Source organism: Neovison vison, chromosome 3, assembly GCF_020171115.1.
Source record: "Neovison vison isolate M4711 chromosome 3, ASM_NN_V1, whole genome shotgun sequence".
NCBI lineage: Eukaryota > Metazoa > Chordata > Mammalia > Carnivora > Mustelidae > Neogale > Neogale vison.
In genome coordinates this window covers 82,052,823-82,080,000 of record NC_058093.1, presented here as the reverse complement: position 1 = coordinate 82,080,000, position 27,178 = coordinate 82,052,823, and the positions used below count along the sequence as shown (strand labels likewise).

General features: G+C 40.6%; 1 protein-coding gene across 4 annotated transcripts in view; it reads left to right on the top strand.

Annotated features, from left to right (window-relative positions):
• The window catches only part of LYPD6 (LY6/PLAUR domain containing 6), a 122,017-nt gene that overhangs the window by 64,307 nt on the left and 30,532 nt on the right, over positions 1 to 27,178 (top strand). For 2 of the 4 annotated variants that reach the window (XM_044242503.1, XM_044242502.1), the window contains exon 2: positions 25,397 to 25,451. The exons of 1 other annotated variant lie outside the window; for it this stretch is intronic. The gene's annotated coding sequence lies outside the window, so the exon portion shown is untranslated. Of the gene's footprint in view, positions 1 to 930; positions 950 to 25,396; positions 25,452 to 27,178 lie in introns of those variants that run through there. One more of the 4 variants, XM_044242504.1, reaches the window with a different exon arrangement.

Sequence of the window (27,178 nt, the reverse complement as noted above, 5' to 3'; positions counted from 1 at the left end):
CTGTTTCAGCTCAGAGCTGGTTCAGTGACACTTCTATCAGATTCTGTGAGATGGGAGACTAGACCCCATCCTGAACTGGCATGAATGAGAGGGAGGGAAAGAATTAATGGGAGCTACCATGTAGACAAACTATCATGGTAAGTGAAATGTATAGAATTGAACCTGGGACTGAATGAGTGCTATATGAATGTTAACTCACTGGTACTGTTGTTGTGGTTATTAAATTAATTTCAATATTTCCTGTTACTGTGGGAGGTAAAAAGATATCATGGATGGTCCCAGAATTCAGGGAATATGATTCTTACCTCTCGGTAGTGTGCAGATGAAGTCTGATGCTAATCCAATTCTCTTTCCTTCATAGGTAACTTGTTATTTTTGTCTTTCAATATTTTTTATTAAGATCAGAAATAAAACAGCTATTACTTTTTTTTTTTTTAGATTTTATTTATTTATTTGACAGAGAAAGATCACAACTAGGCAGAGAGGCAGGCAGAGAGAGAGGAGGAAACAGGCTCCCTGCTGAGCAGAGAGCCCGATGCGGGACTTGATCCCAGGACCCCGAGATCATGACACAAGCCGAAGACAGAGGCTTTAACCCACTGAGCCACCCAGGTGCCCAGCTATTACCACTTTTTAACAGACTTTTGGGGATTTTAGAAAATATGAGATAAGAAATGACAGGAGGAAATATTAAAAAGGAAAAATAAAATTTCCTCTTTGAGCTCATGATTATTTTTAGAAAACCCAGGAGGCTCTATTAAGAAACACTAACTAGAATTAAAGAGGGAATATAGTAAGATGAGTGATTATGAGAGAAACACATAAAAACCATAGCTTTTCTTTATTCTAGCAAGTACCAGGGTTTGCACTGAAATGTGTCTTTTGTAATCATCCTTAACTTGGGACTGGATGAGCTCTTCCAACCTGCCAACTACAGTCTTTTTACAAGGTAGGGGCATTTTCCTCTAAGATTTCTTCAGTGTTTGCCTTTCCTCCATCTGCTCCTTTTTCTCTGCATGTTCTTGTGATTTGTATGACTATGATATGCAACTTCCTTTTCTTGGGGGTAGATTTGCCCTTTTACTATAAGGTTCTGAGCTCCCTGTTTTGGAAGACTGTCCTCTATTTTATTATAGGATGGGGACGGCTGTGGGTCTGTGTGTGTTGGGGGTGGGGCAGCGGTGTTATTTTGTCTCACGGCTCTCCTAGAAGTGCTACCGGTGGAAGAGAGAGAGGCTGCTTTCTTCTACCTTTCTACCTGGGAGGCTGGAGAAGGAGTATGCAGGGAGGTTCTTCTGGGGACCTCAGTGAAGGACAGACAGGTGGTGTCGGCCCACTGGACAAACCTCAGGCTCATCAAGTTGTAGCTGTTCAAAATGTCCTATAGCTGGACCTGTACTTTGAGGGGTAATAAAGCAATGAATAAGCTACGGACAATCAAGATAAAAGGACCCAGGCACCAAAGAATAATAAGCAGAAGATTAGTGAAATTTGTCAAATAGAAGGATGGAGGAGAATCCCACTGTAAAATAAAGTTATCTAGGATTTAAAGAAAATGCCTTGTAAATGAACGATCCTATAGACATCAAGGAATTGTTGGCAGTTTCAGTTTTTGCCTCTGGAGAGGGGTCAGGGGGATGGCTGGAAGACCAGGGTGAGATCACTTCCTTTTCCTTGATACTTAGCTCCGCATCACTTTGACACATCCTGTATGAATGTAGTTATACAGTTGGATATGGAATGGAGTGGGCTATTAAAAAAAAAAAAAGTAGTGGTGTTGGGGTAGGCTGGAAATTTTCTGTTTCCAATTTATAGGAGAATATAACATTTAATTTGGAAGGGAAAATGCACCTTTATTTTTATTATCTTCTAATGAAACCACAAGAGGATTAGTGGTGCCTGTGACTCTGTCATCAGTAGAAATCTAAAATATTTTCAAATAGCATTAGAGTGGTTGCACACATCTTAAAATATCATTTACACTCATCACTGCTTGAAATTATGATCATTTTTAGCATCTCCACTAGAGCTTGATATGTAATGTCATAATAAAGAAGCATATGTATTGCTGTATCACAAGTTTGTGTATTTTAATATTTTATATTGATATTTAAATATAATTGGTTTGGTTTGTGATGCTATGTATTTCACTTTATGCATTTAAAAATACTGCCTTGAGGGGCATCTGGGTGGCTTAGTTGGTTAAGCATCTCCCTTTGGCTCAGGTCCTGATCCCAGGGTTCTGGAATCGAGCCCCACATAGGGCTCCCTGCTCAGAAGGAAGTTGGCTTCTCCCTCTGCTACCCCTCCTCTCTCTCTCTCTCTCTCCCAAATAAATAAATAAAATCTTAAAAAAAAATAAAAATACTGCTTTGGGAATAGGTCCGTTGGTTTTCACTAGACTGATGAAGGGATCTATGTCCCCAAAAAATTCAAGAACTTTTGGAATTGGGACTGTTGGGATAAACTGGTCTGGACAATCAAGGGGGAAAAAAACATTTCAAAATACAGAGCAAAATATATAAATAAAAGGTAAAAAATCATTAGGAAGATACTAAGAGACTGGGCAGATAGCCTGCCACTTACAAAATGGGCAGAATGGAATCCTTCACCAAAAAAGGATCCATCTGGGATGCCTGGGTGGTTCAGTTGGTTAAGCGGCTGCCTTCAGCTCAGGTCATGATCCCAGTGTAGTGGGATGGAGTCCCACATCGGGCTCCTTGCTCAGCAGGGAGCCTGCTTCTCCCTCAGCCTCTGCTACCACTCTGCGTGCCTGTGCTCGCTCGCTCTCTTTCTCTCTCTCTCTGGCAAGTAAATAAATAAAATCTTTAAAAAAAAAAAAAAGGATCCATCTTCCCAATACAGTGTGGTTGGGAACATTATGTCTGTTTTAACTTTTCTTGTTGCTTTATTTGTTATGGTCTTATAAAGAAAAATGCAACATTGGCAAAACATTGTTGCAATGTAGTTTTTTATTCTCAAGTTAAATTTTACTGGTCAACAAATTCCCCTAGAGGTTTAGAATAACTGATACAGGTCAACCCCCTTACTGCCCAGGTAGAGAAGCCCGCGTGATTGTCCATGGGGAAAGCGACTTAGGGAAATAGCCAGGACTGGAGCATCAGCACCCCACACCTTCAGGCCAGTCCCTATCTTCTTCAGCTGAAGAGGGCCTGGAGGTGCTGATAGGGAAGTCCCAGGACAGCCACCTGATGCCTTTAGACCCAAAGTAACATGGAGTGATCTGTGCCGGGGGTGGGGGTGGGGGTGGGGGTGGGGTGGGGGGAGTGCTGTGGTTACTCTGCTTACTCCATCCTCAGAGGGTATCTGGCTCTTAATATATTCCTCCCCTCCCACCCGTAACAAAGAAACAGCCTTTATAATGTTGCAAGGTTTTCTGCTGATGATAGGTCTCAGCTGCTGTTTCTGTAGCAAAAGGAAAGCAACGTCTGTGCTTGAGACTATGAATTATGTGATTGTGATTGTGTGTAAGAAACCAACAAAAGGCAGCATGTGTGTGTGTGTGTGTGTGTGTGTGTGCGCGCGCGCGCGTGCGAACGAGAGAGAGGGAGAGAAAGGAGGACAGGGAGGGAGGGAGAAAAATTTCATAGTTCTTTTTCTGGAGGATAAAAGGAAAAAAATCTTGTCTAAACAAATTGTATTTAAGCCCTGGGATTATGTCTTCATGTGATTTTTTTTTTTCAAAGGAAACTGCACATGTTATTGGCCATTGAAATCCTGTTTTATTAGCTCTGGATTTAATATCATATTTAAACTTTCTGCTAACACAATTGTTTTAGATTTTGTTTTTAGAAGAATAGGTTTTTTTTCTTTTCTTTTCTTTTCTTTTTTAAAGATTTTATTTATTTATTTGACAGAGATCACAAGTAGGCAGAGAGGCAGGCAGAGAGAGAGAGCTGAGCAGGGAGCTGAGCAGGGAGCCCGATGCAAGGCTCCATCCCAGGACCCTGGGATCGTGATCCGAGCTGAAGGCAGAGGCTTTGACCCACTGAGCCACCCAGGCACCCCTGCTAACAAAATTGTTGATAGTGTTTGCTGCTTCATTATAACAGCACTTTTTTTAAAGTGCCAGGACAGCCTTAATTTCATGTTTTGGTAAAAGTGAAGGATTCAGGAAGGTTGCTTTTGAATGTTAGCGTTTTGCTCTAAGATTTGCAAGCAAAACAAATAGTAATGCATCAAGACTCTTGCCTATGTATATACAATGGGGTTCTGTTTGCATTCATCTGGATGCAAAACAGTCCAGGGGCTACACCTAACAGGCACTGTCTTTTCTCATTAATAAGAAGACTGGAAGCTGGCAATCCAGGGCAGATGTGACAGCTCTGAGAGACCAGTTTGTTCCATCTTCCTACTCATTCCCCAAATGACACTCACACCTCTGGGCTTCTCATCTGTATTGCAGGCAGCTAGAAGACCACAGGTGAGGTATCAGCTTTCCTCCAAGCCCTCCTGTGGCTGTCATTTGCATCTCATTATCCCAGACTGTGTCACATGATCACCGTGGCTGTAGGAAATTCTGGGAAGTGTATTTCCAGTCAGGCCAGATGCCACACTGAACAAAATTGAATTTCTGTTTGTAACAAAGAAGGAGTGATTGGATTTTGGGTATGTAACCTTCAGCCTAGCCCAGGGTCATTGGCCATACCCCTCTGTCTTCATTGCACCTGTCTCCTGCTCTCCTGTCAGGTCTCTGTCTGTATCTTCAGCCCCAGGAAGCCCCCTGGGACCCCCCCAGGAGGGGTAAAGTGACCATTCATTCTCTGTGCACTGTTTAGTTATACAGCTAATATTACACCTAAACTATCCCTGTCATCTGGAATGATCTGTTTTATGATGGATCTTGTAAGTATTGTCAGAGTAGGGTTTGTGTACAACTTTTAATCCCAGTTCCTGGAAACAGTACTTGGTACGCATTAGGTGCTTATTTAAAACACCTGAACTCTGAACTGTTGAAAACAAGCTTATTGAAATTTGGGGATCTCAGAGCATTTTTAGTTTTTTAAAAAGTATTCTTTTTTAAAAAAAATTTTCCCTGGTTGAGGTATAATGTATACATTTATAGGAGAATCTGTTGGATATATTTTTAGATGTTTTTAATCTTGTCAAACATATTGGTTGTTAGTATCATTGTACATGCAAATGTCTGTGTGTGCGCGCGCGTGTGTGTGTATGTGTGTGTGATCTTTATCTGAGTGCAGCTGGTAAGTGTACCAATTATTTCCTAAGGCACTGAGTGCTTTGGGATCCATGAACCAAGTAGGGATCAGAGACAAAGGCCTCAGACATAGAAATCCAGTGCTATAATGAACACACAGCTTACACACCACTGCTACCTGCACTGCCCTCCCCCAACCCAAGGATAGTGGAAGATAAATAAGGTTGTTTATCTGGAAAGTATTTTGAACTCTTACCTCTCCAGGAGAAAGGTCCTATGTTAATTCCTGGTACAGTTAATCCTCTATTCCCCATGCCAATAGGGAAAAAAAAAAAGTGCAGATTGTCTAAAGGTCATTGATTCTTGATTTTGGAATTGAATGATAATATATTTTGGATATTGGCAGGAGACCAGTCTCCTGTGTGGATAAAATGAAGCTATTGCTAATGCCAGTCATGAATTTGCATTATGAGTTTCTGTCTAAGCCCTATCAGGGGCAGGTGATGTGGAATGAATTTGTATTTAGAAGGCCCAAGTCATGTGGAATACATTTATGTCTACAGCTGTCTTGAGTTCCATCTTTGTTTTCTGATTAGATCATAAGAAACTGGGTGACATTTCAAACTTCCACTGGAATGCTTATGTGAAGAGCATCTCCAGATCCTCAGTAGAACTACTGATGAAGTCATTAACCATTAAGGGCTAATGAATGAAGGGTTGGTCAAAGATCTCTGTGCCCAAAGTACAGTCTTGGAGTTAGCAGCTTCAGCATCACCTAGGAAACCTGTTAGAAATGAAAAGTCCTAGGCCCCACCCATACTTACTCAATCAGAAATCCTGTGAGTGAAACCCAGAAATCTGTGTTTTCACAAGTCCTCTGGGTGATTTTGATGCATGGTCAAATTTGAGAAAGTAAGGCCATAAAATCCAGATGTTTTCAAAGTGCCTTGGATCATGGCTCTTAAAATTCAGCACTGAAAAAAAAAAAAAAAAAACTTTGACAAACAGGCATGAAATCTTTTTCCAGGCAATAAGAATGACATCAACCATCGTGTTTCTACTTTGGCCTTTTTCTTTAGGAAATCTGGAGCCATGCTGACTGCTCAATCATAGTCAATACATTTGCTTGGGCTTTTTATTTCCTCTTCCTTCCCATGAATTTTATTTGCTTCTTTTATTTAATAGCCTTACTATGAGTCTTTTATTATAGGCCTTCTCAAATCCATTTTTCTAGTAAGTGGGTTGGCAGCGTGGGTGGGATATAATCTGAAATAAATTGACTCACTCACATAGTGATTGACAGAAGTATTTGACTAAGATATGTGCTAGAGAGTGAGGGAAGCCAGCATGGAATTAAACAGATCTTGCAGAAAACTCCATGCATGCCCTTGATTCTCTGTACGTGGTGAGAAAATACAAACAGTATAGAAACATATAAAATGGAAGTTAAAACTTCCCTCACTTCTCCGGTGGAGGCCCTCTCCCCAAAGATAATTATCAATAATTTTTTTAGGTATCTTTTCAGAAAATAAAGACTACATGTAGAGCTCCTGTGTGTGTGTGTGTTGTGTGTGTGTGTGTGTGTGCGTATTTATGCATTTCCTTTTCTGAAAACACAAAAAGGATCACAGTGTACATTCTTGTGTGCATCGTCTTTTTTTTCTTCATAATATATCATGTAGATCTTCTATTTTTATTAAAAGTTACACAATATTCCTTTGTATGGTATTACTTTAACTTATAAACCTCCCTGTTATTATTAGATATTTAGGTTATCATGAACATTCTCCCCTATATTATCTTGGCACACTTGAAATATATCTGCTGGGTAAGTTGTTGGAAATGGAATTTTTGGATTAAAGAGGACAAAAAAATTGATAGATACTTTTTAATTACCTTCCAAAAAAAGATAAACTAATTTACTTCTCAAATGAGATTGTCCTTTTCCCACACACCCATTAATAGAGGGTATTATTAAATGAAAGTATTTTTGCCAGTTTTATAGATGAACAAATTATATTGTTTTGAATCATTGTTTTGATTCACTTTTCTTTAAGTCTGGTAAGGTTAAACATTTTAAAAAGATGTATTAGTCCATTTTTATTTCATTTTTTGGGAACTGCTATTTAAGGATGATGTTTATCCATGCTTTTTTTTTTTTAAAGATTTTATTTATTTATTTGATAGAGAATAAGAGAGGGAACACAAGCAAGGGGAGTGGGAGAGGGAGAATCAGGCTTCTCGCTGAGCAGGGAGCCCAATGTGGAGTTCCATCCCAGGTCCCTGGGATCATGACCTAAGCCGAAGGCAGACACTCAACGATTAAGCCACCCAGGGACCCTATCCATGTTTTTCTTGATCTAATCCCAAACCTGAAAATCTTTAAGCCCTACGGAATTTGTATTTGGTGCTATTGTTGTTTTAATACAGATTCTCTGATTTTACCTTAGACTTCCTGAGTTTTTTCTGCAATAGTCTACTTTTTCAGATAATGTTGATGATTGGTCACGTTGGGACTGTGGTCTGTAAATGCTATAAACACACTACAGTGTCCAGGAGAGATCTCTTAAACCAGCAGCGTCTCTTTTCTTTTTATCAAGTTAACAGGGAATAAATATTCAAGACTGCATTGTGATAATTAGGAGCCAAAATATTGTCAACTTTTTCCATTTTTTAATCTAAAAAATTGTGGATAAAAATTCATTTCATATTAGGATCCAAACTGTCTCATGTGGTGGGAATGAAAATGAAAGGTAGGTAATGTAGATAATAAATACTTCCAGGAGAATTTCTATTTGTGAATTACATGCCAGTGAAATTTACTTCTTTCATAAGCATGAACTCATGCTCCCCTTTGATCCAGGAAGCCCAGAACTAAATTTTAAGATGAAACATAGTAACAATATTTTGCTAGGTTTCTGGTATTCTTAATTTCCCTTGCGTTTCATTGTTTTTGACAATGTCACACTCATCTCCAAAGATCTCTCCCGTGGCTTGCATTTTCCTTTCTCTCTGACTTTATAAAAGTTTAACATATCGTTAAGCATCATCAAACAGTTGGTTTTCTCTTCACACAAGGCAAACTGAGAATATTTAGGCGATTGTCCAGCGAGGTCCTCCAGATATCCCTTGGTGCCCAGTAATCCTGAACCCAGCATCCTTGCCTGTCCCCTTTCCTTGCTCAGGTAAGCCTGGACTAAGGGAAGGAAGAGGTCAAATTTGTAAGTTCCCGGTACATTTCCTACCCCTTCATTTATCACATTATACAGGAAAATAGATGAAGAGAATAAACCTGCCCAAATTTTATCATGTATAAAGAAAAATAAAACCTGACTTAAAAAAAAAAAAAAAAAAGAATCAGGAGGAAAGAAGGATTTCCTCTTCCTACTGTGTTACAGACTTACCAAACCATGGTTTCTGTGGCCCGAATTCTTTCAGTTGTTCTATCCCACTTATTTTATTCTCCTTTTCCACTTGTTTCTCTGAGATTTGCACTTTCCATTTGTTCTTGAAATCAGCTAACAGTTAATCTATTCTCTGGCATGAGCATTTCCCCTGGGAGTTTACCATTTGATTGGCCTTTTAATCCAGTTGTTAAAATTCTCCCAGTACTCAGAGACACAGAGCAGCTTCAATTTGTGAGTTTCAAAGTGCTGGCCAGGGTTATTAGGAAAGTGAAGTTCAGATATCTGCTTTGTAGCGCTGGAACGGTACTAGGCAATTGATTTCCAGTGTGATTGGGGACTTGAGGGAAAGACGGAAAGAAGTATTTGGAACAATCTCCAGGTTCACTCTAATTTGGGGCTCCATCCATACAGCACATCTTACCACATGATGAGAACACAATTTGGACTGGCTGAGTACAGATGTGCTTAAGTTAGGGTCAGGGCCAAGGGTAGCTAGTTTTATCTTTACAATGTGCAGATAGGTCTTCAGCAATCTCAGAATCTATGGCCAAGTCTCCCTGGAACTAGCTGTTGTATTCATGTTTCTTTACAAATTTACATCATTAGAAATAGGACTTAATAAGCAATGGAAACTTGATAGTGTAGATATTCAGTTAAGAAAATTGTATTATACTTTTTGTCTTCTTCCCCAAATTAATTTATATTTTATGCCACTATTCAGAAAAATAAATTTCAGAATGTAAGAGTGAGAAACAGTTTTGAAGTGATTTTATTAAAGCATTTTCTACCAGATATTTATTAATATTTTCTAAATCCTCATTTAGCTTATAAAATTTTAAAATGAAAAGATTTCTCATCCATTAAAATCTTCCAAATAGCCAAGTTATGGTTTAAGGTGTTTCTTGAAACACCTTATATACATGTATACTTATATACATATATTTGTGTGTGTGTGTATAGTTTTATTTATATATATTTTTAAACATATATTTTCAATATATAATTTGTTTAATTACATATGTAGTTTATTTTAAATTTAATTTAATTTTTTTCAATTTATTTATTTTCAGAAAAACATTATTCATTATTTTTTCACCACACCCAGTGCTCCATGCAAGCCATGCCCTCTATAATACCCACCACCTGGTACCCCAACCTCCCACCGCCCTGCCACTTCAAACCCCTCAGATTGTTTTTTAGAGTCCATAGTCTCTCATGGTTCACCTCCCCTTCCAATTTACCCAAATTCCCTTCTCCTCTCTAACGCCCCTTGTCCTCCGTGCTATTTGTTATGCTCCACAAATAAGTGAAACCATATGATAATTGACTCTCTCTGCTTGACTTATTTCACTGAGCATAATCTCTTCCAATCCCGTCCATGTTGCTACAAAAGTTGGGTATTCATCCTTTCTGATGGAGGCATAATACTCCATAGTGTATATGGACCACATCTTCCTTATCCATTCATCCGTTGAAGGGCATCTTGGTTCTTTCCATAGTTTGGCGACCGTGGCCAATGCTGCTATAAACATTGGGGTACAGATGGCCCTTCTTTTCACAACATCTGTATCCTTGGGGTAAATACCCAGGAGTGCAATTGCAGGGTCATAGGGAAGCTCTATTTTTTTTTTTTAAGATTTTATTTATTTATTTGACAGAGAGAAATCACAAGTAGATGGAGAGGCAGGCAGAGAGAGAGAGAGGGAAGCAGGCTCCCCGCTGAGCAGAGAGCCCGATGTGGGACTCGATCCCAGGACCCTGAGATCACAACCCGAGCCGAAGGCAGCGGCCCAACCCACTGAGCCACCCAGGCGCCCCGGGAAGCTCTATTTTTAATTTCTTGAGGAATCTCCACACTGTTCTCCAAAGAGGCTGCACCAACTTGCATTCCCACCAACAGTGTAAGAGGGTTCCCCTTTCTCCACATCCTCTCCAACACATGTTGTTTCCTGTTTTGTTAATCTTGGCCATTCTAACAGGTGTAAGGTGATATCTCAATGTGGTTTTAATTTGAATCTTCCTGAGGGCTAATGATTATGAACATTTTTTCATGTGTCTGATAGCCATTTGTATGTCTTGATGGGAGAAGTGTCTGTTCATATCTTCTGCCCATTTTTTGATGTGTTTGCCTGTTTCGTGTGTGTTGAGTTTGAGGAGTTCATTATAGATCCTGGATATCAACCTTTTGTCTGTACTGTCTTTTGCAAATATCTTCTCCCATTCCGTGGTTGCCTCTTTGTTTTTTTGACTGTTTCCTTTGCTGTGCAGAAGCTTTTGATTTTGATGAAGTCCCAAAAGTTTATTTTCGCTTTTGTTTCCTTTGCCTTTGGAGACGTATCTTGAAAGAAGTTGCTGTGGCTGATATCAAAGAGATTAATTTTATTTTTTTATTAATTTAATTTTTTAAAAAATTTATTTGACAGACAGAGATCACAAGTAGGCAGAGAGGCAGGCAGAGAGAGAGGAAAGGAAGCAGGCTCCCTGCAGAGCAGAGAACCAGATGTGGGGTTCGATCCCAGGAACCTGGGATTATGACCTGAGCCAAAGGCAGAGGCTTTAACCCACTGAGCCACCCAGGCACCCCTATTTTTAACTTTAAATATATATAATTTATTTGAAAAGATATGTTTTAAATATATATTTATATTATTATATTAAATATATATTTAAATATGTATATTTTAATATATTTTCTCTTTTATTTTTTGTTTGAAAGATACTAATATTCCTTGAAAGATCAAGATATTTGCCTTTAGTAGAGAATAAATATATTAATAAAATCTCAAACAACAGAACATTGTATCCTCTACATCTCTGTCTTTTCTACTTAATTGTGATTTTTCTCAATGAGAAGGGCTCGATTATTCAGGTCTGAACCTCCAGGCACAGCGCAGGGTTTACCCATGTTAAGTCCTCAAATATTCGTAGAGCAAGACAATGAATTAGTTGCCTCTTTGGTGAGGCTATTACAGTCTGCGGTAGCATGAGGTCATGAAATACTTCAGGAATTAAGAGGACAAAATCTAAAATGTACTGGTGAAGTTCCTTAAGAGAGTACTGCAGCTCTTGGAGACATCACTGTGCACTGAGCCTCCAGCATTCAGACCTACGGGGACCATCCCTAAGGGTGATGGTCGCAGTTGTTCTTGTGTTTAAGAGTGGTGGGCAGAAGACGGCAGGAATAACCATAGCAGTCAGTGGATAGTCTGTGTGTGATCTCCTGTTGGGTTTTGTTTAAATTTTGAATCATTTATAACTTTTAAAATACAGCACTCACAATGAAAATCTGAATTTCAAAGGTTTTTCAGAAACGCAACACATCTTGCCTTATGAGGCCTCATGTCAGCATTCAGCTGGACCTGAGTAGTGACTGTTCCTTACCGATGGACGCAGTCTGGACTCGATCACTGTCCAGCAGGAGAGACACTTTGTGGGACACGTCCCATATGGGATAAATATATGAGACCCTTCAACTTGGTATAGGATAGGAAGGAAGCTATATTCTGTAGTCAGGCAGATCCCCTTGAACTGGTCATGCAAAAACAGAAGTAGTGAAAACAGGGCCAGGCCAAGGAGTGTTCCTTATACTGGCTGCCAAACCTTAGTCCCCTGAGAGAAAGAAAACGGGGAAAGGCAATCTAGACAAAGAGAGTCAAATAGATTTTCCCAGGTTTGGATGAAGAAAGCAGCATGTTCATTAGTGGTGTCTGTGGAGTGCACAGCGGGCTGGGGGCTTGCTGGGAGCAAGGAGGGGGTGAGCCTAGAGAGATGGTAGAGGCAGATCATGAAGACAGTGAAGCAGATGCAGAGATGGGATTAGATGTGTAAGAGATTTATTACTTACCTGTGAGGGAAAGAGAGATGGACTGGGGAGGCTGGGAGAGTTGGCAGAAGCAGTTGAAAGGCCCAGCCCTTGGGAGGGAGGGAGAGAGGGAAAGACCGAGGACCTTAGCCTATAGTCCATTCCCAGAAAGTTTAGTGAGGAAGATGGGGCACCCTCCAGCCAAAGTCACTTAATGGAGGAGTCTCCTGTATTCCCAGAAAATGAGCCAGCTTTAGGATCCCTGCCATGCTCATTGGCTAGGAGGAACCTTCTGGAAGTGTGGCCTCAGTATGAACGTGGTGATAGATTTGGGAGTGCAGCTAGGGCTGTAGGTTAATTGTGCTCCCTACAGTCAGAGATTATGAGGTTTATTCTCATGCTGCTACAGTCTGCCTTTCATGCCCCACAGACCTCCTTCTCCATGTAAGTTCAAGGAGGAGCACTCCTCTGGTTCCTGTATGCTGCTTTTCCTGAGAGGAAACTCAGAAGATGAAGGTTGGTTGGACAAATGATACCCCATCCTCGCTGTAATTGATTTGGGGATTGCAATGGATGCTTACCCTCTCCGTCCAACAATATCCATTCTGAGTTTCTCACATCCTTGATTATCTCTTTGGTAGGTCTTCATGGTTTTCCTAGTGGTGTAACCCAAATCTTCATTCGTGGGGGTTTGGAACCTTGATAATCATCCCCTTTTCAGACTGGGACTGCTGCCTGTGTATTTTCACAGCCACACTGGGGTAAGGGAGTGCCAGGAAGCACCTCTAGGAATCATGTAGGTTTCCTACATTCCTCTCTGCCTTCATAGTGTAAAAGTAGCCTTGCCTCCTCCTCCTATGTGGGACCAGTTATCCCTGCCAGTATGGCATTCTGTTGGTCTCTGGACACAAAGAGTCCCAGGTGCCCAGGTGTGAGCTGAAACTTGTGGTTTGGTGGGGCCTTGCCATGTCCTTTGATAAAATTGTGCCCTTTTGTAAATGAGGACTTCGAAGATCGCAGAGCTCAGAGTTGCAGGGGGCAAAGGTCAGAAAGACTGCTCGCTTGTGCTTTTTTTTTTTTTTAAGATTTTATTTACTTATTTATTTATTTTTTCCCAATTTATTTATTTTCAGAAAAACATTATTCATTATTTTTTCACCACACCCAGTGCTCCATGCAAGCCGTGCCCTCTATAATACCCACCACCTGGTACCCCAACCTCCCACCCCCCCCGCCACTTCAAACCCCTCAGATTGTTTTTCAGAGTCCATAGTCTCTCATGGTTCACCTCCCCTTCCAATTTACCCAAAAGCACATACCCTCCCCAATGTCCATAACCCTACCCCTTGGTCTTTGGACTCCTGTATTCTTCCTAATCAGAACACAGCATCATATGGAGGACCCTGACCTGATGTATACGCTGCCTCCTGAGGCTGGCACCCCATCCTTTCAAAGTATTGCCTCTGAGCTGGTGCTTCAGCTCTACCTTCAGCATTTGGTGGGACCAGCTCCATAGTCTTGGGCTCTGTGCCACATCCCTTTTCTGGGAAGTGGGTTCTGGTTAGATGCTGGGTTGTGCAGGATTCCATGCGTGTGCATCAGGCATTTCTTAAGGCCTCAGGTGATGATGCTGGCTGAGGTTCTGGTAGATACAAATGCCTTTATGAATGATTAGATCAAATAGAACCCAGTTTATAACAGGCAGTTCTGAATGCACGATCACTTGCTAGCAGATGCAAGCATTCTGCCTCTAGCAGGTCTCAGCAATATGCCAGGAACTGTTTTTCAGAAGGGGTGCACTTCTCTGGTACAGATGGCCTTAATGCAAAATCCTGGGGCTTATTTTCTCATTTCCCCACTAGAATACTGTATTTCCTCATATGTACTGATAAAAAAAAAAAATTCAACTATATCCTGCAAGCAGTGAGAACCATTCAAGGTTTCCAACTGTAGAATTATAGGCTCAGATCTCTGTTTTGGAAAATTGTAAGACAGAAGTATTGGAATAAAAAGAGACCGGAGGCAGGCAGACCAGTTTAGAAGCAATGGCAACAGTCCAACCAAAAATTAAGGACCTGAACTGAAGTTCTGGCCGTAGGCATGATGAAGAAGATGGGACTGATGTGAAAAGTATTTTGTAAGTAGGATCAAAAAACCTGGGAAGATATTACATATCAGAAAAGAAAAATGTCCAGAACAATTCTGGGGTTTCAGGACCTGGTGAGTAACAAAAACAAAAAAAGTTCATGTGTTACATTTTTGTTGCTTCCTTTTGGAGTAGAGAGTTCCCAAGCACTCTGTTACTAAAAGAAACTTGAACTGTGCTGAGGCGACAGTGTTAATGAGCTACCTTTAATGAGCTGGATCTTAAATTGAACCTCAGTATTAATTTTTCTTGAATCCATTTCTTTTTCCAAAAATACTGAGATGGAATAAACAAGAAATATATTGAGCCAGAACATCAAATATTGTTTTCATCTGTTTTCTTTACTCTATAATCCCAGAATGTAGAATACCCAATAAATATTAGACACAGTAAGTATATATTAAATTAATGAATTCTCCCAAATAAACCAGTAATTAATTTGGAGTTTATGACTCTTTCTTTGGCCATATTTAGAGCGTGCATTATTAGTGGGAGATGTTGAATTTGCAGTGTAAATTAAGGTTAGAAAAGATATCTTGTTCACAAGTCTCACATGGTAAAAAGAGATGGGTCGTATTTTCATGGGAAACTCAAATGTTTCCTTATTTTATCTGGACTTGATATTTTTGGCTTAATCAGTCCTGCAGGAGGGAAGGACCAAGAGAGATTCTTTTCTTTCCCTCTTGAGTGAGAGCAGAGAAAAACAAAGGATCCCAGGAAATACTTACATCATAACTTTATGACACAATTCTAGGGAAAGGAAAACCCCACATTTTTTCTGGGCTACCCAGTGGAAGACAAGGTCTTTTCATTTTCTTTTTTTCCTGCGTCTGAGTTTATTCTAAGAAAATAATGGGGAATAGACCATGTGCTATAGTAGCAAGGATGCTACTCATGGCATTATTTAGAATACAGAAATCTGGAACCCTATGGAACGAGTAATAATGGGGATTAAAAGTGGGGGATAGCCCAATACAATTACCTACATTTGATTTACAAGGTTAAGATTTTATAGTTCAAGCAAACGGAGTCAGAGACTCTCAACATATAATAGAAGCAGTTTTTCCCTCTTCTTTCAAGACTTGCACTATGTTTTACTCTATCTGCAGTCTTGCCATTGGCTTTAATGACTTGAAAAGAAATCAGTAGATCCAGAGAAGGTCTAAGGGAGAATGGTTGGCAAAGTGAGTCTTGCAAAGCCCCTGGTTTCCCTGTTTGCATCTATCTCTTCGCCCTCTTCCTTCAGCGTCCAGTGTTCCCACACTTCCTATATACTTCTCAAAGTTGAAATGACCACTTCCCCTAAAATGTCACAGTCTTAGGATGTCTGGGATACACTGAGCAAGGCTGCTTCCTTTCAAAGGCATTTCTTCTAGTCGCTCTAACTTCTGAATTACAGATGAGTGTTTGAAACATGATGTATGAAGCCAGATGACTGAATTCAAATGTCCACTCCTGTGCTTTCTACCCAGGGGATCTTGGAGCAGTTGACTTATCCCTTCTCTCCCAAACTGGGATTAAAAAATAGTAATAAAAAATAATAAAGATGGGCAAAACACTTCTGTGCAGTGAGAGAAGCATGGGAATGGAGATTAGAGACTTCTTGTCTGCTTCATGATATTCATAACCCAAAGCTTTAAACCAGTGATAACTAAGCAAAGTGTATATATCCTGCTTCAATCTAATGTTGAATGCATGTTTAGTGAGAATGTGGCAAGCAAATTAGAAGAATTTGGTCTTTGGCCTCTCCATTGTTTTGTTTTGTGAAGTACGTAGTGCTGATGAGAGAACAACAACAACAAAAAGCAATCCTGACCTCATAAAATAATTGACAGGATCAAATATGAAGCATATAGGATGGGCGCCTGGGTGGGTCCATCAGTTAAGCGTCTGCCTTTGGCTCAGGTCCTGATCCCAGGGTGCTGGGCTCCAGCTGCATGTCAGGTTCATTGCTCAGAGAGTAGTCTGCTTCTCCCTCTGCCCCTCTCCACGGCTCATGCTCTCTCTCTCTCAAATAAATAAATCTTTTAAAAAATCAAAGCATGTAGGATGATTCTTGTCACATAGAATAAGCTAACATTTTCAAGCATCCACTAAAAACAAAATAAAGGTAGGGGCAGAGTGATTGTTTGTGGAACTTCTGAAAAATGATGCCTCAGTGTAGTTAGTTTCCTTTTTATCTCCTTTCCCCCCAGCAATGATGAGCAGGCTGAGTACCTTCCACAGAAGCAGTTGCATGATGTTTTCTGGCTTGATTTAATTAACACTGATGTGTTGGTATTTAGCTGGGTAATAATCATGCTACGTCTCCCTAGCCCTAATTGGTCCTGGGGTCATAAGTTGGACTGTTTTCCGTTCACTTATCTTTAACGTAGCACTCCACTATCCAGAACTGTAGCCAATGTTCATGTGTCTATTTAGTTTAAATTACAGTTAAGTAAAACTGAATTCAGTTCCTCAGTCACCTATGTCCTTTGCTCAATAGCCACATGTGGCTAGTGGCCCCCAGATTGGACAGTGCCAATGTGGAACATCCTGTCATTGCAGAAAGACCTAACTGACAGTGTGGGTTTAGACCCTTATGTTTGCTGTGTACATAGAATCATTGCGGCATTTTCATCACTATTGACAGGACTCCTGTGCACACACAGGCTGGCCAGAAACTCCAGATCCTTACAAACATGAAAACAGGAAATGGAGGAACCAGTCATCCTGTATCAAATCCCAGTCCTTTAGGATCTTTGGTTCAGTTCCTTTGTCTCTTGTAGGATTATTTTCTATTATGTATGCATGTTTTCATTTTCATTTTTGTTTTGTAACTTCTATGAAAAAGACCTGGCAGGAGCCAGTGCAACTGCATAAATTATATGGTTTTGATATTGGAACTATGTTACTGTAACTTTACAAAGTGAAATCAGGGTGAATGTATTACTACCTTTCCTGTTTATTCCCAGCGATTCTTTTCTTTTTGCTTTATTCTCAGCCCAGCTTTCCTTCTATGAATAACATCAGAATGAATGACTAGAAAGTCAGTTAAGATGGAAAATTTGCCAGCTCTAAAGGGATGGAGAGGGTCCCTTCTTGATCAAGGCTCGGCTTCACAACTGTAGTCACTTACAGTGGAAATGGCGGTGTGAGGGTCCCCATGAATTGAAGGCATCCCTGTGTGTCAGAGCAGACAAAGGGACTGAGCCACGGGGAGTGTAGTGTTCTAGTTCACATGGCTCTTTGTAGCAGAGCGAGAGTTCAAGCTCAAGTCTGTAGTCTGCAAAAGCCATTCCCCTCCCAACACTCCATGCTGCCTCTGAAAATGTTGGTCTGTTTCCTTTCTCAAAAATGTATCCTTCTTTCTGGCTACCTGAAGAGTAATAGTTGTAAGCATTTATTTGTCCCCGGAGAGGCCTCAAGACATTTTCTCTTTTGTTGTTGTAAAATTAAGTGTGCAGGTCGGAAAGGTAGAGTGCACTTTACCCTTGAGTCTTTCAAGGGCAACATGGGACAATCACTTCATCAAGAAGATGAAAACCATTTTTGGGAAGTCATTACCAAAGCGGCCAAGAGAAGACTATCAGGTTTGGAGCCAGAGTACTGGAGAAGCCAGCTTAGAAATTATGGTCATTTTATAGATCACAGTCCACTCATTTCCTTTCCCGGGTACTCTGAGGAGCCCAGGAAAGATAGAGAGGAGACCTAGTGGAATACATAACATTGGTTATTTGGGGCTGCTTACTAGTTCCTTAATTGAATTCTCTGGGGAACTTCCAGCCCAGTTTGCCTATGCCTTAGAAGAATGAAATGCACCTCAGAGCTGTTTCCTTCCACTAGCACTTGAAAAGGTAGGATAAAGCTTTCCAAATACTGCTGCAAATGAGAATCACCAGGAGTGATTTTTTGAGCCTCACTACTGAGGTCACACCCCATACCATTGGCCCTGTAATGCATGAGAGCCATCGTCAGTCAGATCTTAGGATCCCAACTGATAGTAATGTATGGCAAATTTGGCAATCTTGGCCCTTCTTTGACTCCCTCCTTCTCTCTTCCTTACCCTCTGTCCACCTACCTTCCCCCTGCTTCTCCTCTCTCCAGGTTTGCACCTGGACTCTTGCTCCCCAGGAGGGCCAGGACCTCTCTTCCTCGGAGTCCCACTCAGCAAGGCCCTTCTTCTGCCCCACCCAGAACACACACCAAAGGGCAAGGTGGTCTTCTGTGGGTGGCACCTGCATTTCAGCATCCCCATCTTGGTGTCCTTCCAGTGCTCTCTGGCTGCCCCAAACCTTTTCTGGGTCTGGCTCTTCCTCCATCACCCCATTCCCAGGTGCTATATGCCTTGCAGGTCTAGGCTTCCCCAAGTGGTGTCTGCTCACTCCTGGGCACCTGCCAATTATGTAGAAGATTAAAAATGTGTGTTTTCATTGGTTGGTGCCCCAGTTTTCTCATCTGTAAAATGGGGTAATCATAGTGTCCACTTCACAATGCTGTGCGGGGGGTGGGGGTTGGTGGTTCAAGAAAGGACTTAGAGTGTGCTTTGCACATGGTGGGTTGAACCACACAAGACTGCCATTTCTGTAGGTCAAAAATGATCAAACAATAGTGATTTCATACTGTTCAGCCCTATATAAAGTGCTCAATAAGTGCTAGTCATTACTGTTATTTTTCATTTTATTTCATTAGTATATTTAATTGGAATGTAATTTTATTTATATTTGGTAATTTTGTTTAGCTTTAAAGCTATTACGTGGGTTTTAAGCAAGGGAGCTTCGTTTAGTTTTCTGTGTGTATATAAGAAGCATTATAATTATTATAATTAGGGTTAATTATTTGAGAGTAGGGATAAATGAGATGCTGTCCTTGAGACTTTTTTCTCTTTAAAGGAGAAAGCGTTTTTCAAATTTGGGAAATCCCTGTCTTGGGCCTTCCAGATCTGGCTCACTTAATTCACTTGTCCTGTATCATTATCCCCACCTGAGGCTGCTGCTCTGTGTTGGGATCAGCTAGAAAATCTGGCAAGCAACCTGGGCTTTTGATTTCTCCCAGTAGAACACAGAATTCCATAGAAGATTCCTTCCTGGACTGGGGAGCAGAAGGTTCTGAGCCAGCATCTTGCCCCCAGCTGACTAACCCGTTCCCTTGTTAGGACCCTCGGGGCTTATTTTGAGAGCTATCTCAGCTAGCAGGCATGTGCTAGGTATGGTTCAAAGTGCCTTATGTGTATTAACTCCTTTAGTCCTCCTAAAGGCCCTATGGCATAGGCGGTATAATTGCCCCTATTTTGCAGATGAGGAAACTGAGGTGCTGGGATTAAGAAATGGGCCCAAGGTTATGCAACTCTCAATGACAGTCAGAATGAGAGCCTGGGCTGGCTCCAGAACCTGCGCTCCTCAGTCTTTCCAGGAATTATCTGTTTGCTCTCGCAGTAATTCTAGGAGATAAGGAAAAGGGTCTGGGATTGCCTGGCCCTGGAGCCAGTACTTAATGCCCTTTCTCCTCCATGTGCTGGGGCCTGAACAGCGCTGCCAGGACTTCTGGGTGTGATCTTGTTGCTCCCTTTATAGTGGCCTCCTCTCCAGTCCAGTGATAAGATAAAGTGGCTTCTTTGGCTCTTCTTAAAATAGTTTAAAAAAACTAACCAAACAGGGGCACCTGGGTGGCTCAGTGGGTTGAGCTGCTGCCTTCGGCTCAGGTCATGATCTCAGGGTCCTGGGATCGAGTCCTGCATCGGGCTCTCTGCTCAGCAGGGAGCCTGCTTCCTCCTCTCTCTCTGCCTGCCTCTCTGCCTACTTGTGACCTCTCTCTGTCAAATAAAACAAAACAAAACAAAACTAACCAAACAAAAAACACGTATTATCTGAAGGTTGGGGTTTTCTCTCAGCCTTCATTTCTCCTTTGCCTTAGGGGCGCCCTACATTCCTTCTCCATTCAAGGGTCCTGCGAGATTTGCTCAAGGTGGTGCTGGAAGGGGTCCCGAGGGACAGAGTTATTTGGTTGGTGGATTGTTTTCCCCAGCTATAATTCCACTTCCCCAGTTTGGATGTTGGCCTTTGTTAATGTGCTTCTTATCTACTTTTTTTTTCTTCCTTTCCATGAGAGTAGAATAACAGCATGTATTTCTGTTTATTAACCTAATGCCTTTTGGAGAAAAGGCAAGAATATTACTACTCATAACAAAAATTGTTTTTGCATTACTGTGGCTAGGGGTGGCTGATCCAGGTCTTTAGGGAGGAGCTCTTTAAGGAAATCCTGAAGGAATTAATAATCCTAAAGTGAGGAACAGGGCCTTGGGAGGGGCTCCTACAGTCGGGGACCCTGAAGCTTACCTTTCACTACATAGTACCTCCAGCTCTGGCTGTGATACTTTGGAATTTAAACTTCTCTTGTTTCCCCTAATCCCTCGTATCCCTGTCTTATGACTGGTGTAATTATTTGCTAAGTCATAGGTACCTAGATGTTAACTGGGCCTCTATGAAATGTAATGGGTCCTCCCTGCCTCCACTTCTTCTTTCCTTCCTTCTTCCAGATAAGCTGCCCTGGTTGACAGCAAGAACTGTGGCCCTCAGGTTGGGCTTTTTGGAAACGTCTGGTGACCTCCTTGAGGGCCTGTGTAGGGTTGGTGCAGTCACTGTGCTATCTGCCTCTTCTACCTGGCATCTCACAAGTGTGTGACCTTAGTTATAAGGGCAGGAGGTCAGCATCGCCCCGAGATCACTCTTGACTAAATGACTCAATGATGTGTCATCTCTCCCTTGCATACAAGGCAAATCAGCCTTTCCTCCCATGTACTTAGCAACCTAAAAGGGATTTTTAAGAATTACATCAATGATTTTAGTTATAGGGCTCAATAATTTGAGCTTCCAGCTGGCACTCTTAATGACAGCATGCATAACAGATAACACTATCTATACCTGCCCTGTAGAGGATGATGAATGAATCAATGAGCTAGTAAGATACACAACAAGGAGGACAACCGGGGAACAGAGATAGGAAAACTCAGTAATGAAGAAGGGCGAGGAATAGACCAATCTCCTGTTGGCTCTTTCAGTATCAGCAGTCAGGGAGTGGAGTCTACTTAGATATCTACATTTCCTTATCCACAAGAAGCTATTCAGTATTTTGTCTCTAAGAAGGCAGTTAATTTAAATGCAAGAATAAAAAGTTTCTATTATCAAGGAAAATGTTCTTTTATTAATAACTCCTACATCTTTTTCTGCCTGGATGAATACTACTACATGAAATCTTATTATATTCTGTTTTGCTACAATAATAGACTTCTTTAATAACCATTATTTATGGGGGCTTGTAAATGAAGATGGTGCACTACAAAGGAAGAATTCACACCCCAGTGATACTGAGTCAGGAGGTCATCTGAAACATTCCTCTGCCTTCACAACCCAGGGTGAGGAAATAGTCAAATTATAGTTTAGACCGGGAGTTTTCACAGACCCCTGTACTCTTTCATCAAAATGAACTGTAATGGTCTTTGCACTCTGATGTGTGTAGCTCAAGGTATTGGTTGATCAGAAATTTGGAGGGGTGAGTGCATGAACAGATTTGTTTTGGGAAACATATTCTTCATTACATGAGAAATATCAGTTAAGATTTAGTACTTAGCTAATAAGGAACCCAGTGATTTGAAAAATGATAGCCGTAGAATTTTTAACTAAGCCACTGTTTTGATCTTAGCTATTTGATCTTAATTTTTCATTTTTTCTCTCAAGAAGAGAGAGTACAGGCTGGCTTTCCAACCCGGTAAGAAATTTGGAATGGGATCTCCATACCTATAAAACTAGCAACTACAATTTTCTTGAACTTGAGTTATAAACAGCTAACTGGAAACAACTTGAAAGGCCTTTGGACAAAAACTTGGTTAGGATTCTTGAAACCATGAGCAAAACCCTACTCCATGCAAAATAAGAAATAATATTTAATGTGAATTGGTTCTTCTCAGTCCTGGGTGAGAATCAAGATTAGGTGAAGTGATTGTTCATAAGTTGGAAATGGGAATTAATAATAATATGTTCAAACATTTTGAACTTCCAGTTCTTTTGGAAGGTCTCTAGGATGATAATTCCTAGAAAAAATAAAATGAAAAATACGACCTTCTTAATCCTATGGAATCATTTAATAAAAGACACTGAAGCAAAAATTTCTCCCAAGCCACCACTCTCTTCCAGGTAAATAAAAATGGCAGGCTGGAACTGGAATGTACCTAGTGTTCCATTCCAGCCTGGAGAGTTCTTTGACTCCATTCCCTTGTGGGTCTTTGTACTTCAGAAAGCCTTCTCATCCGTTCTCTAGAAACTTCAAATTGATTGAGGAAGCAAACAAGCAAACAGCCAACAAGCAGAAGAGAGTTAATATAACATCTTTTAGAAATGGGAATACATTGCTGGGCATACTTGGCCAGACATCATTAATCCTTCAGGAATTGAAGCCTTTTTGATGCAATTGACCTTTAAATCAGATTGGGAAAGGTACAAAGGCAGCTTTTCCCTATAACTCTAGACTTGCCAAGGGGTTCCAGAAAAAGAAATACACATTTTTTTAAAGCATTGATTTTTATGCAAGTAGATCCTCAATTCATATTGGAATATGATCATGTAACTCCCGATAACTTAAGGAAATGTAACATAAGTGTCTAAGAAGTCTAAAAGAGGTAATCTCTGAGTAGTTCTCCATTACTGATATCTTTTAAAACTTTTTTTTTCAAGTAGGTTCCACACCCACCATGGAGCCCAGCACAGGGCTTGAACTCATGACCCTGATCTCAAGACCTGTGCTGAGATCAAGAGTCAGATGCTTAACCAACTGCCCCTATTATTAACATTTTTAAAAACTAGCTCTAACCTTTTGTTGATAAGCCTTAAAGAAGTATTAATGTCAAAAGCGTATATGTGTTACAAAGAAAAATTTACGCTGGTGAACTGGACGGAACTCCTGGTTGCAAGGGGCAGAAAGCCACCTCAGACTAACTTGGGCAAAAATGTTTATTGGAGGTGCCTTATGTTTTGATCTGTAGAGTTGTAACGGCATGGCATTCTAGTTTTAGAGAAGGGAATCCTGTCAACAGGAACTTCCCCACCTTCTGGCATTTGCAGAAATACTCGTTTTGGCATCATTAGCTTCATTTTGCACTTTCAGTTTAATGAGGTTTCTAGAAGTTAGTATTGTTAATTGTAGGGACATCTGTGTGATTTTGCTGGGCCAGCATTCAGTTCTCCTTCACATGACAGTAGTACCTAGATTTTCCTTTGGGAAACCAATACCTCCTCTATTCTCAAAGCGTGTGATTTACATGAAGTTGACACTGTGTGTTTGTCCAAGAGACATGCTAATGACCCAGCTCTGGCCAGTAGGAATGCCACATTCCAACGCATTCCAAGCATTTGGCCAGTTTTGGTCCAAGGATGGAACAACTTTTTTTCCCCTGCTGAAACTGTTGGGAAGCAGTCTGGGAATGCTTCTGAAGCTGCTGGTGGCCACAGTGTGGAAGACCTGAATTAGAATAAAGGCAAATGAGAGGAGTAGAGTTGAGGGCTAGAAGTTCCTGAAAAGAGGATTTAAAGTCCAGCCATGTCCAAGCTGGACTGTCAGATGAGGCAGTAAAATTCTTTCCCTTCTCCCCTTACCCCTATTTTGGTTACAGTCTGTTTGATTTGGATTTCTGTACCTTGCAACCAATGTGAAAAATGGCATCATCTTCATGAGTGGTGTTATAATTCCTAGTGAGCTCTCCTGCACCAGTCCCTCATATTCCGGATGTCTATTGCTACATAACAGATCCCCACAAAATGTAGTAGCATGAAGTAGTTATGATTTTATTTATCTCTCATTGTTTATGTGGGTCCAGAATTGGGAAGGGCTTGGCCAGGCAGGTCTCACTTGGAGTCTCCATGCAGTTGTAACCAGACCGTGGGCTGGAGCTGGAAGGGAGCAGGCAGTGGGGCAGGAGGAGCCAGTGGCTAACAGCACAGCACTGTTTCTTCCTGAAGTCTGGGGAGCTCTGTGTCCACTACTTGGGCTTCCTCACTCAGAGTACTCAGATTGCTTACATGGCTGAGTGTTCCAAAACACTGGGTGTAAGTTGAAGTACCTTCTATGACCGAGCTTTAAAAGCCACAGGTGTTATTTCCACCATACTCTGCTCAACTGGTCAATAAGGCTGGGGTGAGGCTGTCGACCCTACCTCTCAATGGAGACATGTTAACGAATTTGCAGACATGTTTGTAAACCACCACCATGTTATAAGCAATTCTCACATTGTGAGGAGTTACTATAATCGGAATGATGTATGTAAGTAGTCTTAGTTTTGTGAAGACATGTCTTTAATTTGACTTCTGGGAGCTAGATTAACTTTCTCAAGTCATTAAGTTACCACTAAGCCTAGATTATACGTATTTAAAATTAAGTCAAGATTTCTCATGATTTCAGGCTTCAGAATTTCATTTTGTTCCCATATTAGGCACTTCAAACTTCAACATGAATAGCATTGGAAAATACTTAGATTTGTGTTAATTCTCTACTTCATCATTGTATATTGATTTAGTACTGAGGTGTGGTCATTTTGTAACTGGTAACCTCAGTCATTGTGGCTTCCAGAAGTGCTTAATTGTCTTAGTGACCAGTTTAAGGAGTTGGGAGTATCTTATTTTATGGACTCTATATGAAATAGCAATTGGGGTGTGGATTTGTAAAACTTGACCTGGGTTATGGGTTGATCACTTTGCCTCCCTGACCAGTATTAGAAATCCTCCTCTATGCCAAGTGTTACCATGGAGTAAAAAATCAGAATGCAACTCTTTTCAACTTTCTCCCAAGTGGAAGAAGTCAAATAGATCTCAAACTAATTTTTTTTTTTTCTGTTTCAGAATGTAGCAAGTAATCCTTTGGAATAAAACCGGCAGTTGAGTAACTCATGCAAAGGTAATTTAGAGCACAAATTAAATCTGTCAGAGTGGTATTAGATTTGCAAAAGCTCATAAATAACAAATGAAAGGTCACAGAGCTGTGAAAATGAGAGTGTACTTCTTCATAAAGAGAACTGTAGTCAGGGATGGGGTCCTCAGTGCGTATTCAAATAGCGGCACATAAAATGAAAACGCAACATCTTTTCTAAATGTCTAGGACAGTCCAAAGGCACAGTGGACTCCAGAGAAAAGTGTCAAAGTCCTAGAAAAGACCCTTCATATTATCCAAGCATGTCCAGCATCATATCTGGGAGGCTTCGGGATTAAAGCTCCATTGCCTGCTGAGAATCTGTACAGGAAAAATACATCCCTGTCAGGAGAGCCTGTATTTCAGTAATGGTTAGACTAATTGTGAATGCGTGTAACTCATCTTTCATATTTTAGTTCCTACAATATACTAATAGAGTGAGTAGTTTTTCATGATTTATTACAAGAATGTAAGCAATTGGTGGTGATATTAAAAAATAGTTTTGCCCATTCTGTTTTTCTTATGGGAAAGAGAGGTGGAAAATATAGCCCTGGCTACTATAAAGTAAACAAACTCTTTTACAGTGCATTGTATGCAGGATTTTATTTTATTTATTTATTTATTTTTTGTGCTATGTTGGGCCTGACTTGTACAAGGGAAACAAAATCTAGATTTATAAAAGGCAATGTGTGGGCTGCATCAAAATTAAAAATTTTTTATGTTGAAGGGCACCATCAAGAAAGTGAAAAGTCAACACAGAGAAAGGGAGAAGATATTTGCAAATCATTTATCTGAAAAGTATCCAGAATCCAGAATATAGAACGAACTCTTATAACTCAACAATAAAAAGACAGTAACCCATTAAAAAATGAGCAAAGGATTTGAATTGATGTCACTCCCAAGAAGATCTACAAATGGCCAGTAAATACATGAAAAGATGTTCAGCATCATATCACTTGGGAAATGCAAAACAAAATCATAATGAGATACCACTTCATGCTCACTCAGGTATAATTCAAAAAATTAATCAAAATAAGGATTGGTAAGGATGTGGAGAAATTGGAACACTGGTATTTTACCAATGAGAATGTATTGTGGTGCAGCTACAGTGGAAAACTTTGGCAGTTCCTCAAAAAGTTAAACTCAGAGTTACCCTGAAGCCCAGCAATCCCACTCTTAGGTATATACCCAAGAAAACTGAAGACCTATGAAGTTCACACAAAAGTTGAACATGAATGTTCCAGCAGCATTATTCCCAGTAGTCAAAAAGTGGAAGCCACCCAAATGTTCGTCAGCCAATGAATGGAAAAAGAAATGTGTTATATCCATATCATGAAGTGTTACTCAGCTGCAAAAAGGAAAGCTGTACCCATCCATGCTACCCCGTGGATGACTCTTAAAAATGTTATACCAACTGAAAGAAGCCAGACACAGGAGGCAATATGTTGTATGATTCTGTTGACACAAAATGTTCCCAATAGGCAAATCCATGAGACAGGAAGTAGATCAGTGGTTGCAGGTGTTAGGGAGAGAAGGGCATTGGGAATGGCTGCTAATTGTACGAGAGTTCTGGAGGAGTGCTGGAGAAGTTCTGGACAAGGGGCTGGGTTATTTTTGAGCCTACAAGTGAAGCAAAAAGAGGAACTTTAAAATTATCAGGAATCCTGAATGCCTGGGTGGCTCAGTGGGTTAAGCCTCTGCCTTCAGCTCAGGTC